The sequence below is a fragment of the Malania oleifera genome, chromosome 10 (genome assembly GCF_029873635.1).
Source record: "Malania oleifera isolate guangnan ecotype guangnan chromosome 10, ASM2987363v1, whole genome shotgun sequence".
Classification (NCBI taxonomy): Eukaryota; Viridiplantae; Streptophyta; class Magnoliopsida; order Santalales; family Ximeniaceae; genus Malania; species Malania oleifera.
In genome coordinates this window covers 26,469,935-26,493,344 of record NC_080426.1, presented here as the reverse complement: position 1 = coordinate 26,493,344, position 23,410 = coordinate 26,469,935, and the positions used below count along the sequence as shown (strand labels likewise).

General features: G+C 39.2%; 1 long non-coding RNA gene across 1 annotated transcript; it reads right to left on the bottom strand.

Moving 5' to 3' along the window:
- Positions 1-1,435: 1,435 nt before the first annotated feature.
- Positions 1,436-2,544, bottom strand: LOC131165855 (uncharacterized). Its single transcript, XR_009139665.1, has 2 exons — positions 2,179-2,544; positions 1,436-1,913 (listed from the first exon to the last, which is right to left on the bottom strand). It is a non-coding gene; the product is annotated as an uncharacterized LOC131165855 (long non-coding RNA).
- Between the last annotated feature and the right edge of the window lie 20,866 nt (positions 2,545-23,410).

Sequence of the window (23,410 nt, the reverse complement as noted above, 5' to 3'; positions counted from 1 at the left end):
ACCTCACAACTTTATTTTATAAAAGCCCCTCTAATGCTGAGGTTTAAATTATTTTTATATGATCAAGATTTCACTAATACAGACCCAATGAAAGATCGTGACACTCAACTTTTTAATTTAGGCTAGGCAAGTATGTCATTGGTTGAATGCACCTCAAATGACTTTTTATCACCAAAATTGTTAAAAAGGCAATTTGTGTGCAGTCAACAAATCACGGCTTCAATCAAGTTGAAGGTAAAGAAAACTGCATGACAGAAGATTGTCGGTCTTCAGCAGGTTATGATGATCCCATTTGGCCTACTAAAAAAATAGTGTATGAGCATATTTATTGGGACTTGAATTATTTGAGTACATCTAAATCTACATATTCAAATTTAAAATTTCAATTTCTATGATTGTAAACGAAAAGAAAGAATTAATTAAATGTGGCAATCAATCCTACCTTCGGCCCTGACTTTAGGATAGAAGAACTCTTATAGGACTTGTAATTGATTGTTTTTTTTTTTTCTTTGATCTATAAATGTAAATTATATTAATTAAAATGGATATGTTCAAAAACTCTCGGCATACCGGAGAGAAGGAAGACCAATGTTCCCCATCAAATAAAAACAATGCGAATACACTCAACTTGAGCATATCCAGGGGCACAATAGGCCATCAATTCTAATAAAAAATCAAAGGACATAAAAAAGTAACTCAACAAAAGCACTAAAAGGTACTTTTATAGCAACTGTCGAAATAAAAAAATGCATCAACAAGAAGAAAAAAATAATCATAAAGGGGCTTAAAAGGACACAAGCTAATCCAAAACCGTCGCCCAAATAAAAAAATGCATCAACAATAAGAAAAAAAAAATAATCGTCACTTTGACATAAAGGGGGCTTAAAAGGACACAAGCTAATCTTAAATTTTGATGACCTCTGTTTGGGTCCTTTAAGGAGCTTTTGATATCTCTCAAGATTATTTCTCAAAAGTAATCTTAGTTTTATGGATTGCTCAAATTAAGGGTCCTCATAGGCTGAACAACTAAATCATGATCAAACATTCGTTTTTATTCTCTTCATTATTCTCCTTATGATTTGCTAAACTCAAGCTTTCTACACAGAGTTAAGACATCCGCGCATGATGCAATAAATATATATATATATATGTATGTTGAATCCGTAAAAGTGTTGCTTTCATTGTTCATTTGCAGGCTTGATAGATTGTATGATCACTTGATAATTATTCATTCGTAATGACTACTGAGTACTTGATTAGTTTCTTTCAAAGAATTAAAAAATATCAATTTGCACACGAAAGATCAAAAGACAAATTGATGTGTCAAATGAAGCTTCTCTAGAGATCACTGACCTTGTCAATTATTCCAAGTACTGCAATCAAAATCAAAATTTTTACAAACTTTTATTTAAAATAAGGTAAAATAGTTACTCTGTTCTTTAATAGATATTTCCTATTATCCAAAAGCATGTTAATTTTATATAATGACCACTATCAAGGTTCATTATCATCAACTTACATTTGAGTAATAACCACAACTGATAATCTATCACTTTGATACATATTAATTATATGTATTGGCCTACTTGCCCGCAGGTTGTAATAGGTTACTCCCAAAATTTAAATTAAACAAATTAGAGGTAATTGCATACTTCTCAAAATTCACTATTCAAGTTTTCAAGAAACTTTTTCAAGAATAAATGAAAACAAAGAAGGCCCTACCAGTGGGGTTCAGACCTCTTTGGAGTGGTTCCCTCAATTATACACCATGCACTGAGGCGTCTTACTAAACTTCTGGTACCCTTTGATGACTTTGTTAACTGCATCAAGGAAGTCTTTTTCTATCACGGTTTTCCTTTGGGCGCGGATGGCAAACATTCCAGCTTCGGTGCAGACACTCCTTATGTCAGCTCCTGAAAGAAAGGATAAACAACCAAAGTCAGAACCAAATGACCCAAGATGAATCGAGAAGTGAACAGCATAGAAGACATGACAAATTGTCACTCCATTGAAGCCTAGTGGACATTGTTAAAGACATCTGGAACCAAGAAGCAACCTCTCACCATCAGCGTGTATTTATCAACAAACAATGGCATAGACAAATCTCTTGTAAAGCAATGATAAAGTAGCAATAGACGTTCATATAGGTGGTCTGATCCTTCGAGAGAAGCTATTTACCAGTGGAATTTGGGCAAAGGCGAGCCAAGAGCTCGAACCGAATCGGGTAAGCCAAACTCAACCTGACGATCTAATTGTCCAGGGCGTAAAAGTGCAGGATCTAATGTGTCAGGTCTGAAAAAAGATACAAAAAAGACGAAAATATAATAATCGTTAACAAGCTGTGGAAGCGCAAGAGAAATTCAAACATCAATATTTCCTAGAAAAAATGTTTGTAACTCAAGGGCCCATATCAGAGGCAGGGAGGAGAGGACATCTGAAGCCTAGAAGCACTGCAGTTTGAAGAATGAATATGGACAAGAGAAGGGTAAGACGGGAAGCATGCAATAACAATACATTGTTGAAGTAAAACACGATGTGCCAATTTTGCACTCTCCTTCCTCGCACTTTCCATAAAAGTTATCAACATCTTACTTTCCATTAAAGTTATCAGCATATAGGCAACTTCCATACAATTAGCCAAATCCAACACTATTCTCTTTACAGTGATTGTTTTTTTTCATTGATAAAGCAGGAATAAGCATATCACACTGTACACTGAGGTGGCCAGAACAAAGCTCTATAAGGTTGGAGGCTTCAATTTTAGAAATGAAAAAAATATATTGTTAAATTGCAGGGCAGACACGCCCGAGAAGTGGCTTGGTGTCTGAAAAATACTGATGAGATTCCCACCAACCCCCCACCACAAAAAAAAAAAAATGCCCAACGTCCCCCCTCCTGGAAAACTCACATGGGAGCTCAAGCATCAGCCTGGAATAACAAGGAAAAAAATCTGCACAAATATGAACTTACAAAAAAAGCCATAATCCAGCCCTTTAAGAAATAGAAAAAAAAAATTAAAAAGAAAAAGAAGAATGCATAAAGCAACACCATCCACTTATGTAGCACTTCAAGAGTAAATGAAGTCCAAAGAAACCCGTTGGAACCAAATGATTTTGCACAAGAAGCATATGATAGTAAACTTTACCCGTTTGTTGCCATTAGAACATTGATGTTTCCTCGAGCATCAAATCCATCAAGCTGATTCATAATTTCAAGCATTTTACGCTGAACCTCATTGTCTCCACAACACCATCGTCAAACGTGCACCTCCAACGGCATCCACTTCATCAAAAAGCACAATACAAGCCTTTTTGGAGTATGCCATCTGGCAAGGTTTGAAAACCACCACACTGAAAAGTGGTGAGTATGGTTTATTTATAATGAATTGAGGATTGTATGCAATAATTACATATCAATTGTATACTAATTTAAGAACAAATAAATGGAAAGTATATACAAAATATGCTCCTAAAATTAAGGCAGAGGATCCTCAACACCCCCCGGCAATCTAAGCGTCAGATTTGAACGAACGTGAAGCTTGGATTGGAAGAATTCAAAGAGAGGCCTTGACACACGTTTGGTGAAGACGTTGGCAACTTTCAAATGAGAGGGTACATATTGGGTGCAAAGTTTGCCAGCAAGAACAAGTTCACGAAAAAAGTGGTAGTCTAACTCAACATGCTTGGACCGCTAGTGAGAAACATGATTGGAACTCAAGAAGCTCGCACTCTTGTTGTCATAAAGTAGAAGAGGTCGCTGAGGAAGAGGGACTTTGAGATCACGAAGGAGATGTGTGAGCCAAAGAATTTCGGTAGCAGTGAGATCTAATGCACGATACTCAGATTCACAATTGGAGCGAGAAACAGTAGGTTGTTTATTTTCACTCCAAGACACCAAATTGTTGCCAAGATAAATATAATAACCAAAGGTAGAATGATGAGTATCAGGGCATCCTGCCCATTCTGCATCGGAATAAGCAACTAAAGCACCAGGAGCACTAAAGGGAAGAAAAGTGAGGCCAAAATGCAGTGTGCCCTTAATATAGCGAAGAATACGTTTGACAGCAAGGAAATGATCTTCAGTCGAAGTGGAGAAATTGATTGACAGAGTTGACAACATGAGCAATATCAGGACGTGTGATAGTCAGATATTGAAGAGCACCAACAAGAGATCTGTAAAGCGTGGAATCCGAAAACAGAGTACCATCAGTGGACAGGTGCTGGGAAACAACCATTGGGGCGTGGATTGGTTTGCTGTCAAGTAATTGAGCACGTGTAAGATTGTCTCGTGTATATTTCAGCTGACTGATAACGTAGAGACCCAAAGAATTATAGTAATTAAATAATAAAAGGAAAGAGAGGAAAAAAAAATTTCAAGAGGGACTCAGCAGGGTCTCATTGACAAATGCAGAGCACTCGTCGACGAGAAGCCTTCTTGGGATCGTTGATGTAGACTCGTACCTCGTCGACAAAAACTTACCAAGAGGGCTAATTTCAGGGTCTGAAACTCGTCAACGAGGGTTAGCTGTTGGCCGACAAACCCCCTTCTTGGACTCGTTGACGAGAAGACGTGGCTTGTCGACGAGGCCACGTGGACAAACATTCTATATAAGGCCAAAAATCACATTTTCTGTGAGGATTGCATGCAGGCTCCCTCCCTCCCTCTCTCTCTCTCTCTCTCTCTCTCTCTCTCTCTAAAATTTGTGTAACGACCTGCTCCTTTTTCACATATATTTTTTTTTATATATAAATAAATTATCATCACATCATACATTCAAACTCAGCAGGTCACAATCCACCTGGGCTCGTGGGCACCAGGGATATAACAAAACATACAGCAGAAGCCTACGCAGTAGAAAATATAAAATCATATACATCTCATCATAATGTGCATAACACATACCAGAGTCACTACAATTACTATCTCACAGTATATACATCTCAAAAATGAAATCTAGGAACAATCCCCACAAAACCTAACTGTCCCTACCAAAAACTTACCCTTCCAAAGAGGGCAAACAACTGCTCTAGATCAGCGGGGCTTTTCCTGCTCTCCTATTAGGGGCTCTTGAAAAATGTATAAGATTTAGGGGTGAGACACCTCTCAGTAAGGGAAATAAACTAATACCAGTGTGCGGCAACATGAGTATTCTGTGTTCTACATATACCATACATAACATATTCAATAATGTTTATCAAATCTGGGAAAACATATGCATATCAAAACATGGCAGAACATACTACATTTTCATAAACATTTCTCATCTCATATCATAATAATAATAACATAAAAACAATTCTAGTAGGTTAGCTGGTTGTTGTCATGTATTACCCCCACATGACTAGGTTGTGTGGCCCGAAGGCGGGACCTGACAATGGTTAGCCGACCACTGCCAAGTCAAACAGTAGTCTGTAAGTCCGATGGGTCTACCCAGACTAGTCTGTACACTAGGGGCGATAACAACACACTTCTTGAAAATAACCACATCGACCATCAAATCTCACACCACTCTGTACAGCGGCGTTAACACAGATATCATGATCACGAGGACCATGGACACATAGCAACGGTACCGTGCAAGTGCTAGCCTAAACCAAACCAACCAGGTTCTGATATCATATACATATACTAAAACCGTGATACATAAATATCTCATATCATTTATTTTCACATCAATCATATCATTTCACATATATACGTGTATTATGAAAATCATCGGCCCGTACGCCGGTATTACACATTTTAACATAGCACGGCCCGTACACCGGCAAATCACATAGCACAGCCCGTACGCTGGCAAACCACATAGCACAGCCCGTACGCTGGCAAATCACATAGCACGACCCGTACGCCGGCAAATCACATATACATATAAAAATATCTCGGCCTGTACGCCGATTTTCCATCATATAAATCCATATCGTCCTCATTCAAAAAAAAAAAATAGTATTTCACAACATTTTTATACTCATGCCACACTAAACAAATTTTCTACGTATTCAACATATCATTATTTAAACAGTATTTTCCAAATATAAATCATATATATAAATATATTTATTTTTCCTGAAACCAGATGCTATATATATATATACATACATTTTCTCAAAACAAAACTAGTTTAGTTTATTCCCTTACCTGATTCCTGAAAAGCCCCTAAGAAAATCTTTCCCGTACCCACAAGGTTCTCAACTCAACACCCTGAAAATGAAAACTCGCAGAATTAAAGTTTAGTATTTTCGTACGTACAACATTTTCTATAACTACCACTAAGTCAAATTCGACTTAAAAAGTCTTACCTCAACTTAGGGATAATTCCCAACTTTCCCAATCAATACCCTGGAACTGAAAATTTTCAGTATTAAAGTTCAGTATTTTTACGCATATATCACTTTCTTCAATTGTCAAAAATCCAAATATTGAATATAAAACCTTACCTTGGATTTGGGATGAAATCCAACTTCGTTTCCCTGACGATCCGCTCCGGCAGACTTGTAGAGAACTTCGCCAGGAGCATCGTGGTGGCTTCGGTTTGTCGATTCGGCGTAAAACGAGCCCGGAATCGAAGAGAGAGAGAGTCGTAGGAGAGAGAGAGAGAGAGAGAGAGAGAGAAGAGAGAGAGGGAAGAGTGCACTCACGCACACCAAATGAATCCAATTCAAATTAGATTTTTTTTTTTTTTGACTTTTCAAAGCTTAAGCTTGTGGTTTGAATTTATTTGACTTTTCAAAGCTTTTTCTTTTTTTTTTTAAGAAGCTTGTATTATATATATATATATATATATATATATATATATTTTGTCCTTATCATACTATTCATTTTACTTGTTAATTTAATTAATTAATTTTATTTTATTATTATTATTATTATTATTATTATTATTATTATTATTTTAAATTTTATTTTTTTTCCCCGTTACTACAATTTGTTCCCCTCTTATTCTCTCTACGATTCTGGCTTCGTTCTTCGCTAGTTCGACAATTGGAAGCCGCCACGCTACTTCTGGGAAGATTCTCTTCAAGTCTGTTGGAGTAGATTGTTTATTAGGCCAATTTGAGCACTATCCCAAAATCAGGGTAAGTTGATTATTTGGGTATTTTCAGTATTACCAGGCTTATCTGAGTTTAGATTCTGTGTTGTATGTTCATACTGGTGTTTTGTGGAGTAAAACTAGGGTATTATGTTTTCAGGGTTAGGGTATTTTTGGGACCCTGCAGGTATGGGTTAAGGACCCTAGCGAGTATCTTGCCAGGAGCTCAAGTAAATTATAGTTTAGAAATGCTGGATATGTGGAGTTGGGGAATATATGAATGTGATAATTATTATGGTAAATTCATTTGTGTGACTGGGAATTATACGGGTGTTGTTTCAGGGTGTTGAAAATTATGAACGCCACATGCAAGAGATTATTAAATAATATCTAGAACTAGATAGTCAGGTAAGGAGAATACATGTTATGTCAGCGTTATTAGACATTTTACTAGTATAGCATAGTATTTGATCAGAGCATGAAAATTATACAACTTTACAGATATATTTATATGAAAATTTATTTAGTTGTGTGACATGAGAATTACTGAAATATTATTTATTATTCAAACAGAGTTCAAAATTATGCTTATGTATATAGTTTCTACAGAAATATGTTATACAGTTTTACAGAAACATGATTATATAGCCTACAAAGTTATAAAACATAACTTATATAGTTTTATATACAGAGCTACGACTATACAAAAATATACAGAAATACAGTTTATATGATATACAATATTTTACAGAATCATGCTTATACAGTAGGCTACAGAATTATGATTACGTAGTATATTTCAGAACATGATTGTATAGTGTTCTACAGAGTTGACTATACAGTGTCTTTATTACCATGATTATACAGAATTTTATAGAACCATGATATATAGAACATAGAAATGTGAAGTACGGAAATACAACTTATACAGAATATAGAGCCATGACATACATAATACAGAATTATAACTGCAGAATATACAGATATTACAACATCATGGCTATACAATTGATACAGAATCATGTTATTATAGAAATACAGAATCATGGTAAAATAGTTAGACTTATATAGAAATATTATTATACAGTATCAGACCCTGATGGAATATAGCAGTTTAGAGAGTACGGTACCGTTGTGATACAGTATAGACAGTGTAACCATACATCTTAGATAGAGTATGGTACAACCAATTATGCCCTCAGGTAGAGTTGTGAGCTCCCTGGTGTCTGGACCAAGTGGAGCGAGCCTTTTGTGCTATAAGCATCTAGATATGCATACAATTAGGTTAGCACTGGAGAGCCAACCACTGTTTAGCCTCGCCTATAGGCCGCACAACCCAGTCATGAGGGGGTAAGTCATGACATATAGCCATCTAGGGGGAAGTTTACAAATTTATGTTTATATATAGTACACAGAGAAAGCAAGATTACTTATTATAGATAGAAGTACTTTTGAATAGATAACTCAGAAATTTTCATATTCTAAATGACATAAGCATGTGTTATTATACAGATATTTTTCTTGATGTATATCGTATACAATATTAATTAAATGATATGTTGTCAATTAACTCATATGCCACACACTGGTAATAACATGTTTTTCCTTACTGAGAGGTGTCTCACCCGAACATTATTAAATATTTTAGGTAACCCAGAGAGGCAAGCAGGGCTGGCTCATAGGTAGAGGAAGTGTAGAGTTGGCGTAGTTTGGGGTGAGTTTTGGGCTGGTCTGTGGAGCCCACAATATTTTGGGATTTTGGGAAGTGTTATGTATATGTGTGTATGTGTACATTTAGGTATATGGTACTTTGACATTGTATTTTGGAATATGTTGGATATGTATGTACTTTTGCTGCATAGGTATTATATGAAATGCGCAGGATACCACAGTCTCACTTCAGGTCGTGATGATGTCAGCTATGCTCATGCAAGGTATTAAGAATTATAATGATATAGAAAAAAAATGGAAATTTCAGGTCGTTACAAATAATAAAACCATTAGTGGTGGAGGTAGCTTCAAGACCAAGGAAGTAACTGAGGGAACCCAAATCCTTGGTAGCGAACTTAGAATTGAGCTTGCAAGTAAAACTGTCAAGAAGCTTGGAGTTGTTGCCTATAATAATTGTAATGCCCCGAACCCCTAAACCCGGGTCCAGCGCATTATACCTGATAAAATCCCTAATAATCCATAATTCCATACATACGCAACAGAAAAAAAAAACATAAACATAATCTCCATATAACATATACCATAATACCGTAATACCAAAGTTTTCTATTTTCTATCTAAAAATCCATAAAATTCAATCATCACCTGCATTCTATAAATACATACATCCCCAGAACATTTCAGTATTTTCACAACCATACTTTCTCAATAGACTTTAAACATAAAGATATAAAACATAAACTTAAACTTAAACTTTATACAACTCCTCAGTATATAAAAAATATACCCTTTTCTCTTTATAACCCTCAAAAAGCTATAAACCCTCGAGCTCCTAAGCCCGACCTCAAGGATATCCTGAAAAAGAAACATTCATATTCGGGTGAGACACATCTCAGTAAGGGAAGAAGGATATCCTGAAAAAGAAACATTCATATTCGGGTGAGACACATCTCAGTAAGGGAAGAAATACACATATTAAAACAGCGTGTGGCTAACATGAGGTAAAAAACATCATTTTAATTACATTTGAAAATCATCTCCTAACATTGAAATCGTTTTATGAACCTAAACAATCACATGCAAATATTTAACCCATGAGATTACTCAAGAATAGGAGTGAGTACCCGCCCATACAAGTAGCACCCCTCTGCTCTGATACTTAGATAACCCTAAGGTCACGACTAAAGCATACCAGGGCACTCACCTTATTCAGTAAACCCTCAAGTGTTAACTTGATCTCGTACTCACGCATTCAACAATAGTTTACGGCAAAGGCCCTAAGGATAGGGATATCTACCCGCCCATACAAGTAGGTTCCCTCTGCCCTAGTATGTTATGCAACTACTGCCACACTTGAAGCTACTAGTGCACTCGTCTTTCTTGGCAAACCCTCAAGAGAAGAGTTTGTCTCGCCCAATGGTAACATGTTCTACATGCATAATTACTTCTAATAACATATTACATTCTTCCTTACTTTCATTATTCATTCATACACATTTGTTCATGTTCATAACTTAAACATTGCATTTCATTTCACTTTAAGTGACTCTTTCCCATTTACATCGTTCACATTTGCCAATTCATTTCATTGCCATTTCATTGTCATTTCATTGCATAACATTTCATTTCATTCTTTTGTACTACAACTGATCTTTAGCTATCACCAGTTAGTCCACATAAAAATGTGTTAGAATCTGCTAACATAGCTGTCTTACATTCATATGGTTGCATTTAACATACACAAGCAACATTGTCCATATCATATTTTATTCATAAAGTTTTACTTACTTAACCTGCATCTCGTACATTTAACATATATATTAGCACAGAATCTCCTACCACACAGTTTAACAATAAAATTCATATACATTCCTTACAAATTAAGCCAACCCACATTTAATATTTATTTGTTGAAAATATATTTCATTCCTTACATAATTCCTCAGAAAATTTCTTTTCACTTTCATTCGTTTACTTTCATATATACATAACTATGTAAGCATTCCTAGGCTTAGAAAACATAAATTTCATGGCTGGTATTTTAAACCCGCATATAAACATATATACATAATTAACACATAATCCATTTTAATTCATGAAAAACATGATTTAATATATAAATTTCCCCCTTACCTTACTTTCAAATTACGCTAGCAGGATCCCCAAACCGATACCCATAGCATTCACTTGGACCCTGAATCAAAATCCTAACTTAATTAAAATAAATTTCAATTGACTTAAATTTTAAGAAAAATACTTATTTGCTACTTCCTAGGCTCCAAGTAACAACATTCATTAAGGAAATCCCAAAATAACTCACTTATCCTGATTTTAGGATGTTTTCCAAACCCCTTAATCCAACGATCGACTCCTACAGTCTTACAGAGAACAATCCTATGAACCTTGTGGTGGTTCTGGATCATCAAACCGGGCCACAAGCGTCCCAAAATCGAAGAGAGAAGGTAGGAAAACCATTTTGGAGAGAGAGAGAGAGAGAGAGAGAGAGAGGAGAGAAAGAGTTTGTGAATTTACTTTGAAAATGAAGCAGCCTATTTATAGGCAGGGCTTCATCGACGAGACACGTTGATTTGTTGACGAGGCAGTATAAAGACTTCATCGACAAAATTTAGAGTTCCAAAATATACTCTCTCGGGATTCCTTCGTCGACGAGAAACCGGATTCGTCAACGAGCTTAGAAGGACACTCGTTGACGAAGACAGGACATTCGTCGACGAGGCCTGTTTTTCTAAAATCCTTCCTTTCTTCCCGTTATTATCCATTAATCCATTTCATTTATTATATTTTCTATTTACTTTAATTTTCGGGTCATTACAATAATGATGTCATCAACGTAGAGAAACAAATATATTATGTCAGACTGCTTATGAAAAACAAAGAATAATGTGTCGAAACGACTGTAGTAAAAACCAAGGTGAGTGAGAAAGGAGCTGAAACGCTGAAACCAGGCGCAAGGGGCTTGCTTTAGGCCATAGAGAACTTACTTCAATTGGCATACATGATTGGGGAAGTGAGGGTCAATATACCTAGGGTATAATGACCCAAAATTTCATACCATTTTTTAAAATAAAATATAAATAGACTGATAATCATTTACTTTGATACCCCTGTAATGACTTCTGGGAAAACTTATGCAACGAAAAAAATAATATTGTATAACCATATACACAATACCTGTAAGAACCTGACCCGTAAGATATGGAATAAATGAATAATAAAAGAGTAAAATAGTAATTTGATCAGGCTTCGTCATCGAAGCCAGTGTTTTCGTCGACAAAGGCCCTTCTATTGTTTAGCGGTGAAATGCAGAGGTTCGTCGACGAGGAGAAGCTGAGAGATTTTGGGAAATCCTGAAATCTCAGGCTCATCGACGAGGCCACAGCGACGTCGATGAATTTCCTTCGCTGGCTCATCCACAAAGACGCTGCCTCATCGACGAGGTTGGCCGGGTCAAAGGCTCTATAAATATCCATTTCCTTTGCTTCTTGGCTAAGTTATCTAAATTCTCTCTCTCTCTCTCTCTCTCTCTCTCTCTCTCTAAAACTTGAAGCTTCACTCTCTCTCTCTCTCTAGATTTCTTCGCCATTCATCGTTAGAATCGACAATTCGATGTTACTGCGAGGATCAGGGAAGGAATCTCTACGTGTTTTGTGGAATGGATCTTCATTTTGAAGTCTTCAAGTTTTGACCCAAAAATCGAGGTAAGGCTTGATTTTCATTTTCGTTTTGGTAGATTTGTAGAGAGTAAGATTGTAAGTAATTATCGTACTGTGATTTATAGGTTTTGGGAACTCGGTTCGCTATTTAGGAGCCGTAGAGTTCGTGTTTGGATTTTCGGGGAAAGGTAAGGGGATTCTGTTTATATCGGTTATTTTTTAAATCTGATTTGGTAGAACTATGATTCACGATCCTGTGTATGTTTTGACTAGTTATTTGGAGAAATCTAACGAGTAAAAAATTAAGGGGTTTTCACGTTACAGTTTTGCCAAAAAAGGGGGCGTCGGGTTGCATCTCTAGTTTCGTTGGAAAACCATGGATATATATTGTTGAGTATTTTGTGTTATGGAGATGGCCGTACCTTGACTTATTTTAAACTGTATTTTAAAAATCATAATTTTATGATTACCAAATAAGTGTGGAATGAACCGTTATATGAATATGCAGTTGTGATATGCTGAAATAAGATATAGGAACGTGTGTTCTGAATTGTTCCAGGTTATGAAAGTGTAACAACCTCCTTATAAAAATAAATTCTCTACTATTTTAAATTAAAACAATTTCCTATACAGCGAAAAGCAAATAACATGAAACACAACCTTATATATATACAATACCAGAGTGTCTAAATATTCCACAAATATTACATATTTCACTGTACTCTCAAAAACTACTCTTATTAATACCAGGGTTAACAAAATTGTACCCCAAAAACACTCACCCTCAAAAAGGACAGACTAACAACTCCTTTATCTACGAGCCTGCTTCGCTCATCCAACTGGCTCACCTAAAAAATAATTCAACACTAGAATGAGCCAAGATTCAGTAAAACGAAACATGCTATCACTAGTGTGTGACTACTGAGATGTAGATCTGTAAAAATTAATACAAGTTAAGAGTAGTACAAATAACTAAAATTGAAAATGCTGATACTACATAACATATTATAAAAACCTTTTACTACATAATTTAACATGTCAAACTGTATGAAATTACTTTTCATAATAATACTACTATTTCAAAAAATCTGATAATACCATAATATCTAAGAATATTTCCCTGGATGGCTGTATGTCATGATTTAACCCCTCATGACCGGGTTGTGCGGCCCGAAGGCTAGATTTATCCTAGCTGGCCTACCAAGGTAAACCACTCTACTCTTCGGTCAGATCGGCTCTCCTCAACCCATATCTGATGGGGAGCCAGTCCACAACTAGGCACGATCGACCTCATACCACTTACTATCTGAGTTAAGTGGTTGCACTCTGAACTGAATGTCTGTATATCTGTAGCTACGGTATCATGCTCTGCTGTCTGATCCATCATGGTCTGATACTATATAATATGTTTCTATATACAACTAACTGTTTTACCATGATTCTGTAATAACTGTATAAACCATAACGCTGTAATAATCTGTAACTATATCAATTGTGTTTTTCTGAGATAAACTGTAAATCTACCTGTTATGGTACTGTAAAACTATAAAATCATGGTATTATGAACGATACTATAAACGCATTTCACTGTCTGTATATTCTGTAAAACATATTCCTAAATATATTGTAAAAACATGTTTCTATACTGTATTCTTACTCTCATGCCACACAATAATTTTAAAATATTTTAACATCGATAATAAATTGCACAAATTTCTGCTCTGAATAATAATCTCGTAAAAATATAAACTTCATATTGAAATCATACTAGGTTTTCCTAGCGTAGCATGTTTCCCTTACCAAACTGTTGAAAAACCCCTATTGTATACTGATCCTACACCCGTATGACTTCCTATTCCACACCCTGAAAACCACATTTTCCATAACAGAATATCAATATTTCTTTGCCTACATCATTTCTTACAACTGCCAGAATGCCAAAATGTGACTAAAAGGCCTTACCTTGATTCTGGAAGAAATGCGACTTGATCCCACCGACGATCCGACCCAGCAGACTTGAAGAGAACTCTGTAAGGAGCGTCGTGGTGGCCTCAGATCGTCGATCCGGTGATTGACGGGGCCGAAATTGAAGAAAAAGGGAGGAAGAACCGTCCAGGAGAGAGAAAAAGAGAGAGAGAGAGAGAGAGAGAGAGAGAGAGGAGAGATTTACGCCGAAAATTATGTGTATAAACGAAGTTTAGGCTATTTATACTACGAGTTTCGTCGATAAGCCACGTCACCTCGTCGATGAGGTCAAGATACAATTCGTCACCAAACCCTACCCTTCATCGACGAAATTCAGAGTCGCCCAAAAATCCTCTCTGTATTTTCTTGTCGACGAAGCTTGCCCTCGTTGACGAGGTCCTGTTGTACCCTCGTCGACGAATCCCATGTATTTGTCGACGAGGACTAAGGAAAAATTTTTGGTTATTACCGCCAAAGTGCAATGTCGTCGATGAAGTCTGCCGTCTCCTTTTATTTCTTTTTCCATTTCTATCCCTCTTTATTATTTAAATATCATTATTCTTTGGGTCACTACAGAAAAAGTGTCCGACTTTATATCCGAGGGTGTGAAATACCACTTGCTAGTGGCAAGAGTGTCCGGATCTATATCTGAAGGCGTGAAATATTGCCTCTTACCGGCTGATCATCGAAGAGTGTGGATCCACCAGATGTACTGGTACAATGCCATGGGAGCCTGGGGCTACGCCATATGTCGGGGACGCCATGTAATGCTGGCTGACTTCGTGCCGAAGAGTGTGACGACATTGGGTTGATTGATCTTGTGTGTGTGTGTTGAGAACTATACTGGAACTGTGTTGTGGAAATATTGGAACTGAACTGTGTTATGTTTTATATCATGATAACACTCATATGCCACACACCGATATAACCTGAATCTGCCTTATTGAGATGTGTCTCACCCCTGTTTTACGTATATGTTTTTAGGTTCTTCGAGTAACCGGGACTAGCATCCTAGTGTTAGGAGCGTGGTGGTCGGTTTACTGCGTAGAGTACTTGTGTAAGTACTTGGACTATAACCGGGTTGTCGTTTTGGGTATTGTTAGCACCCTGGGTTATGTTTTGTAATATGGAGCTTAGATTTTGTTTGTATATACTCTAGTATGGTACGATGTATGTATGGAATGAACTTTTCCGCTGCATATATGTCGTGTATGTGAATGTGTATAGGGTGTACAAAAACCCCACGGGGTCAAACCCTCATTCATTATAGTATCATGTGTGTTTTGTATGATACAGGGACAAGTTAGGTTACGACATCACACCCTGGGGCCCATTGCTGGACACGGGGCGTGACAGCTTGGTATCAGAGCAAAACCAGGTTGTTAGGTCTTGTAGACTTGGTTAGGCGTAGCTATGTGTACATACGAGAGTATAGGATGTAGGAAATGAGTAGAGTAGGTCAAGAGTTGATTTTTTGCTAGACAGGGACTCGTTGGCGGTGCTTTGTGTTTCTTCTGAGATGAGGATTTCAGTAAAATCACAGCAAACCATTGATGGTTTCATGTCAGTGTGATAGGACATACCTGGACTCGTGAGAGTAATAGTTGACATGATTAGTTCTAATGATAGTGTTAATTGTGTACGATATAGGAATTCTAACCGATTCCTATTCTATTTTCAGAATGGAGCCCAAGGATAACTTGGATAGTGGCTCCAAGGGGACTGCGAGCGATGAGTCCCATTCTGTGCCTCGGGGTTTGATGAGGCTGGTTATGCGTGAGATCAGACGGAATATTAGGGATCGTGGGCGTTCTCCTACTGCTGCGGGGTGTACCATTGAGAGGTTCACACGTATGCACCCTCTGACGTTTTCATGAGGACTCGATCCGATGATAGCGGAGGAATGGGTCGAGAAGACCGAAAGGATTCTGGAGGTCCTACATTGCACAGATAAGCAGAGAGTCCTCTACGCTACCTTCCAGCTATCTGGGGAGGCTGGGCGATGGTGGACCATAGTGAGTCTGTTGGAGAAGTAGAGAGTCGATCCAATATAGATGACATGGAGCCGCTTCAAGGAAGTGTTCTTTGAGAGATACTTCTTGGCCTCTACACACGATGCTAAGGCGGATGAGTTATTTATTCTAACATAGGGAGATATGGCAGTACAGGGGTATGCTGCTCGGTATATAGAGTTATCCCGTTTTGCACTGTGCTTGATCTCGAACGAATACAAGAAGACTCGGAGGTTCGAGAAAGGCCCGAGGAAAGACATCAGCAGATTAGTGGGTATGCTGCAGATCCGTGAGTTTTCGATTTCGGTGGATAAGGCCACTGTGATCGAGATCGGCATTCGGGAGGATGAGGGGGATCAGGAACCGAAGAATAGGCCAGTGCCATTTGGTTCTCGTTAGGGATCATGGAAGAAGAGGAATAATGGCTTAGGTTACCACCAGAATACTGAGCGTCAGGATTTTCAGGTGGACCAGTCGCGTGATTGTTGTATCAGATGCCACAGATGGCATGACAGTGAGTGCCAGTCATTTGGGGGTAACTGTTACAGTTGTGGCAAATCAGGCCACATAGCTCATGACTGCTGCGCACTGAAGAGAGACACGCCTGCATCCAGTGTGAATTGGGGTAGCAATCAGATACCTCGAGGAACCATCCAGGCAAACACAGCTCCGGCGAGGTTATATTCTCTTACTCTAGCGGATGCTGACCGTGCGGGGAATGTAGTGACAGGTACCTTGTTATTGTTTTCAAATAGAGCTGTTGTTTTATTTTATTCGGGTGCAACCCATTCTTTTGTAGCTATGAGCTTCATAAAGCTATATGGGATTGAGATCCAAGTTATGAATAAGGGGTTATTTGTAGCTACATCGTTTGGGAGTGTAACGTCCTAAAATTACTTCCAACTAAGATCATTTTGAATTATTGGGTGTGCATGTACCCACTAAAATCTAAACATAATGACATTTAAAACTTTGCACAATCAAATTGGGAGTTTAAAGCCAGGTAAGGCTTCAATAAGGAATGTCTGCAAAGTTAATCTAATGAAAGTTACAATGCTTGCCTCAAATAAAGACTTCACTTCCCAACCTTACAATTGAGAAACAAGTATACCTAGTTGAGGGTAGAAATGCTTCATTTTGACATCAAACTATTGATAAGTGCTTGTTATTCCTAAACATCTAAAGACACATGTTAATTAAAATAGTTTGAAAAGAATGAATGTATGAATGAGTGAATCTTCTCTTGGCCTTAAAGGGGTCAATTTATATAACATGTCTCACATGGGTTAATCCATAAAAGATAAGTATTCACATATATAGATCACACGAGTTAATTCATACAAAGTAGGTGTATGTGTCACATAGGTTAATTTATACAATACATATATATATATATATATATATATATATATATATGATTGTATTTATAAACAATTGTATCTTTTTAACATCCCCCCTCAAAGTTAAGGAGGTAAAGAGACCAGTTTAAGTTTGGAACTAAGTGATGAGAGTTACTATCATAGAGCACTTTGGTGAAGATGTTAGCTAGTTGTTCAGAGGAAGAAATACGAGTTAAGGGGCAATGATGCAAGGTGGAGCATGGTTGTTTGTGGTCATGGTAGTCTAAAGATTTGAGGTTGAAGAAGTTCCCGAAAAGGTGAGCAAGGAGTTAGGAGCAAATCTAAGCAAGGAGAGGGGAGCAAAGAGTTAGGAGCAAATTTGAGTAAAGAGAGGGGAGCAATGATCTAGAAGTTAGGTACATATCTGAACAGGAGAGGTGTGCAAGGAGTTAGGAGCAAATTTGAGCAAGGAGAGGGGGAGCAAAGAGCAAGAAGCATATTTGAGCCAAGAAAGGTGAGTCAAGAGTTAGGCAGCCTATGATGACACATACAAGAAATGTTGATGGGGAGCACAAAAGATGTTGGCGTGGATGGGTGTCACGGGCTAAGCTTGTTCAGGGCATTATGCTTGCCTATGACCGCTTATCTCGTGTGTTTGGGATGGGTTTCCATCATGTAAATACTAGTGTAGGGTTATTTTCTAGTATTTCTTTCATTGTAAGCCAAATAAGGCAGTATGACTCCTCGGTCACTTTGATGTTTCCTAGTGCTAGAGTGAGAATGGCCTAGAAAGCTCTTTAGGGGAGGGTGAGTGTTCATCAATCATTGTAAAACTCACTAGCAATTGTCAACGTGCTTAGCCTACTTGCCTCCCTCGCTAAGTACAACATGTCAACGGAGGATTTGTTAATGAATTACGTTTGCTTCAATATTTACTGCTTGGTTGCCACGGCTTTCATGAATTGATTATAATTTCCGCTGCTATCTGATTGAATGTTAATGAAAGTGTTCCGTGGATGAATGTTGGTAAACAAAAGGCTGGCTAGTTAAGCAAGAGTGCTTTAGCTAGCGCCGCACGGCCCTTCACAACGGTGTGAAAAAGGCGGACCGTGACATTTGGTATCAGAGCCCAAGTCGGTGACACTTGGTGAGAGCCCAAGGTTGAGTTGCTACGTGAATTCGTTTGCCTTCGTTGTTGGGTTTGGAAAGCTTTGGTAAGTGACCATGGCACCAAACAATGCTGAGAGGATCAGCGTGCTGGAAGCACAGGTTGAAGAGTCAACCAACACTATGGCCGCGGAGGTGGCCCAGATGAGAGAACTTGTTGATGAAGTGAGGGGATCACAAAAACATCAAGCAGGTTTGATAGGCGACATGTCAGAGGACTTTCGCCACACGGTGGAAACTTTGCAAGCCCGGATGGCAGATCTGGATGCAAAGGTAAATGTGATGGTTCTTGCTATGGGGAACTCCAACACTCCGGGAGTTAGCAAAACCAAGGTGCCAGAACCCAGGACGTATGGGGGTGCCCGAGATGCCAAGGAGTTAGAGAACTTCTTGTTTGATGTGGAGCAGTACTTTCGCGTTGTGAGGATGGCCTCAGAACAGGCAAAGGTGGATACTGCGACCATGTACTTGGTTGGTGATGCCAAACTGTGGTGGCGTACCAAGTACAGAGAAATTGAAAATGGAAGCTGTGTGATTGATAGTTGGGCAGACTTGAGGAGAGAGCTCAAGGCCCAATTCTTTCCTGAGAACGTTGAGTATAATGCAAGGAGAAAACTGAGAGATCTCAAGCATACGGGGTCAATCAGTGACTATGTGAAACAATTTTCTGCTTTAATGTTGGATATTCGGGATATGTCGGAGAAGGACAAGTTGTTCTATTTTCTAGAGGGGATGAAACCGTGGGCAAGAACTGAACTTCATAGACAAAGGGTTCAAGACTTGTCAACTGCACAAGCGGCTGCAGAACGCTTGACAGACTACGCTGGTGATGAGACCACTTCGTCCAAACGGTTTGGCGGAGAGGGAAACGGTGGAAAGTCTTTCAAGAATGGCAAACCCAAGAGTGGGGGAGCCGACCCTAGTTCATCAACCTCACAGGAAGCTTCGTCGTCTCGAGGGTTCAACACACCCAATGGAAAGGGGAAGAGTAAAATTGAGTGTTTCTTGTGTCGAGGTCCTCATAGAGTTTTTGAGTGCCCTCACAAAGCATCACTTAATGCCTTACAGGCTTCCATTGTAGAACAGGCAGTGGAAGACGATGGGGAAGAGGATGAAGCCCCGAGGGTGGGTTCAGTGCGGTTAGTGAACGCATTGGAAAAGCAGGCCAAAATACCGAAAGTTACACGAGCAAAAGGGTTAATGTTTGTGGACTTGAGGATAAATGGGAAGAGTACTCGCGCTATGGTGGATACGGGAGCTACTCATAATTTTGTTTCGCAGTTGGAAGCAGGAAGACTCAACTTATCCTTAGAGAAGGATACAGGACGCGTGAAAGCAGTTAACTCTGTAGCCCAGCCTACTCTGGGAGTAGCCAAGCAAGTGGCTATAAAGCTTGGACAGTGGGAAGGTCATGCGAATTTCACAGCGGTGCCATTGGATGACTATCCAGTCATTCTAGGAATGGAGTTCCTAATGGGGACGAGGGCAGTGCTGATGCCTTCGGCTGGTTCCCTGTGTCTGATGGAAGATCACTCGTGCATGGTGCAAGTCGTTGCAACGAAAGGAGACGAAGGGAAGTCCCTTTCAGCCATACAACTCAATGAAGGATTGGGTCAGGGTGAGCAGACACGTCTAGCCACGGTGGTGGTAGACAAAGAAGTAGGCCAAGAGCTGGAGCCTACGACCATCCAAGCGGTGTTGGATGAGGATAAGGAGGTGTTGCCAGATAAGCTGCCTCAAAATTTGCCTTCACGACGGACTGTGGAGCAAGAGATCAAGTTGTTATCAGGAGTGAAACCACCTGCTAAAAGGCCATGTTGGATTGCGCCTCGAGAGATAGTAGAGTTGGGGAAACAGCTTGATGAAGTGGAAGCGGGATGTGTTCGCCCTTCCAAAACACCGTTGGGAGCATCGGTGTCGTTTCAGAGGAAACATGAAGAGCATCTACGGAAGGTGTTCGACAGGCTGAAGGGAAACAGTCTGAATATGAAGAAGGAGAATTTCTCTTTCGCTCGGCGGAGCAACAAATTCCTTGGTCAAGTCGTTGAACAAGGTCGTATCCGGAGGGGTATGGAGAAGGTAAGGAGGATTCAAGAACGGAAGATCCCCACAACAGTGAAGGAGTTGCGTTCCTTTCTTGGCCTTACTGGTTACTGCAAGAAGTTCGTTAAGGGGTATTCGCGGAGAATGACTCCAAGGACAGGACTACTGGGAAGGTATTATTGGCCGCACACGCGGGATGATGTGGTTAATTATACCAAAACTTGTCTCACTTGCCAACAAGACAAGGGGGAGCGGAAGAAGTATGGTACTTTCATGGCCGCACCAAAGTACTGTTCGGCAGAGGGGACGACACAATTGTTCCTTGTGACTATTGTGAAACTTTGGGGTTTTCCCAAAGTTATTATTTGTGACCAAGATTTAATGTTCACTGACAACTTCTTAACAGGGTTTTTCAGGATATTCAGGTCACATCTTGACATCTCTTCGAGTTATCATCGACAGACAGACGAACAGATGAAGAGATTCAGAGAGCTACTAGATGAGTACTTGTGCCATTTTGTCAACGACAACCAGAAGAATGGCGCGCTACTACTTGATGTGGCTCCGTCCTGTGGCAACGCCCAAAGGCGCTCAACAACCAAAAAGAGCCCTTTTGAGCTTGTTACAGACCAGCTGCCGCTGTTACCTCACACAGTGGGCGAGCCGTACAGACGAAAGAGTCCTAAGGCATACATCTTCACCAGTGAAGGGAGACAGAATGCAGACTTTGCCCAAGCCTATCTGGATAAAGCTTCTAAGCAGATGAAGAAGTGGGCAGATCAGCAGAGAAAACCGCAATTTCATGTCAATTGCCTCGAGCCATTCAACGCCAACACCAACGACCTGAGCAGAAGTCAGTCAAACAGCGTAGAGTTGAAGACAGTGCAACCTGACAGACATGATGTTGAAGAGATCCTTGCAGGCAGAAAGTTCATATCCTCAAGGAAGAAGCGGCAGAAGTTCCTAGTGAAGTGGAAGCGCCTTGATGACAAAGAAATCAGCTGGATTTCTACGGAAGATTTGAAGCCATTCGTGGACAAAGTTGAAGTGTACCTATCGCCAAAAGTCTACGAGGCCGTCGACCGCATAAGTGGGGGAGAATGTCACGGGCTAAGCTTGTTCAGGGCATTATGCTTGCCTATGACCGCTTATCTCGTGTGTTTGGGATGGGTTTCCATCATGTAAATACTAGTGTAGGGTTATTTTCTAGTATTTCTTTCATTGTAAGCCAAATAAGGCAGTATGACTCCTCGGTCACTTTGATGTTTCCTAGTGCTAGAGTGAGAATGGCCTAGAAAGCTCTTTAGGGGAGGGTGAGTGTTCATCAATCATTGTAAAACTCACTAGCAATTGTCAACGTGCTTAGCCTACTTGCCTCCCTCGCTAAGTACAACATGTCAACGGAGGATTTGTTAATGAATTACGTTTGCTTCAATATTTACTGCTTGGTTGCCACGGCTTTCATGAATTGATTATAATTTCCGCTGCTATCTGATTGAATGTTAATGAAAGTGTTCCGTGGATGAATGTTGGTAAACAAAAGGCTGGCTAGTTAAGCAAGAGTGCTTTAGCTAGCGCCGCACGGCCCTTCACAACGGTGTGAAAAAGGCGGACCGTGACAATGGGCGATGGTAGAAAGAGTGATCTTATGGATGATGAGTGATCGTCATTACTAAGGGAACACACAGAGGACTGACGATGACAAGTGGCGACATAGGGGGAGCACCAACCATGGTGAATGATTGGCAATGGTGGTGACGTGACAATGTATTGTAGGCAATGCGCTCTATATAAGCACATAGTGAAGAAGAAGCTTTGTTTTAGATACCATGTTAAATTATCACTTCATCTAAAAGTTTAAATTATTAGATTGAAAATATCAACATGTTTACAGCATTGAAGGTTGATATTTACATATATGGATCATATTGATTAATTTATACGATGTATGTATACAGAGTTGTATCTCGCTAACACCAAGAAGCATTCACACACAAAATAGAAATGCAAGGGGATAATAAGTATCCCCTCCGACACTGAGTTTTAAAGGGCTGAGAGGGAACCATTCTGACATTGACCTCGGAGGAAACAGCCATGGAAGGAGCATTCTGATGTTTCTGTATTGCTCACCAAAGTACAGCCATGGGAGTCCCTCCTCTTACCTAAGATAGTCCGGTTCCCCATGCTGTTCATTAAGCCCAGTGCTCTCCCTTCAACATACAGTTGGCTCCAGACAATTGTACCTAATGCACCTGCTCCATTCCCATTTCATCACCAGTTGATGGATGCAACTCTCTTCATTTCTAAGATCATCTTGCATCAGAAGCAACCCATTTTTAACCGGAACAGAATGAAAAGAAATTAAAAAAACAAAAGAATTAGTGACAAGAATGTATTCAGTCCGATTCCATTCCATTCTTATACCAAACATGCAATAAGAATTAAGAAGATTTAATTTGAGAATGAACATTACCCTCCATTTCTCTGTTTCAGTTCTTCAATTGGTGG